The sequence below is a fragment of the Gossypium arboreum genome, chromosome 6 (genome assembly GCF_025698485.1).
Source record: "Gossypium arboreum isolate Shixiya-1 chromosome 6, ASM2569848v2, whole genome shotgun sequence".
NCBI lineage: Eukaryota > Viridiplantae > Streptophyta > Magnoliopsida > Malvales > Malvaceae > Gossypium > Gossypium arboreum.
Genome location: NC_069075.1, coordinates 63,901,793 through 63,902,531, shown reverse-complemented (window position 1 = coordinate 63,902,531; position 739 = coordinate 63,901,793). Strand labels below are relative to the sequence as shown.

The 739-nt window shown below is 40.6% G+C and overlaps 1 non-coding gene across 1 annotated transcript; it reads left to right on the top strand.

Annotated features, from left to right (window-relative positions):
- Positions 1-426: 426 nt before the first annotated feature.
- Positions 427-533, top strand: LOC128294608 (small nucleolar RNA R71). The gene has a single exon (XR_008284916.1). It is a non-coding gene; the product is annotated as a small nucleolar RNA R71 (small nucleolar RNA).
- Positions 534-739: the final 206 nt, after the last annotated feature.

The following is a 739-nucleotide window of genomic DNA, read 5'->3' as shown; positions in this document are numbered from 1 at the left end:
GATGGATATATGAGTCTAAATTCAGGGAAAATTTACGAAACCAGTTTCCGAGTTTTGAAACTCGAGATATGATTTTTAAGGCGACGGTGACGCAGTTTTCCAGCCTGACTGGAAATGTCAAATTGGTGGGCAAAATATGTGGACTTGGCTTGTTAACCCCTCGTGTCCGACACCGGCAATGGTCTCGGGTTCGGGGTGTTACAATAACAAAGCGAGGGCCTCAACTTCATGAACTCCAGCTACAGGTCTTCTTGAAGCTGTTCGATTTGTTGGCCATTGATAGTTATTACTCGCGATCCTTTCGATGATCTTAGAATCCTCATTATAAGACTTAGACAAAATTTCACAATTCACAGAAGCATCTACATCAATCTTGTATGTGCATTGAGACCATTATAGAATGTCTCCAACTATTTATAATGAGGAATCCCATGATGAGGACACTTATGAAGTAACTCCTTGAATCGCTCCCAAGCCTCATACAGAGACTCGTCATCCAATTGTTGGAAAGTTGTGATCTCATTCCTCAACTTAGCGTTTTTGCTAGGCAGAAAATACTTAACCAAAAATCTCTCTGCTAATTCTTTCCATGTAGATATGGAACTTGGTGGTAATAAATTGAGCCATGCTCATGCTCGATCTCATAACGAGTTCAGAAACAACTTTAACCTCAGTGCATCTTCAGTCACACTGACTATCTTAAATGAATCACTCACCTCCATAAACAATCGAAGGTGGA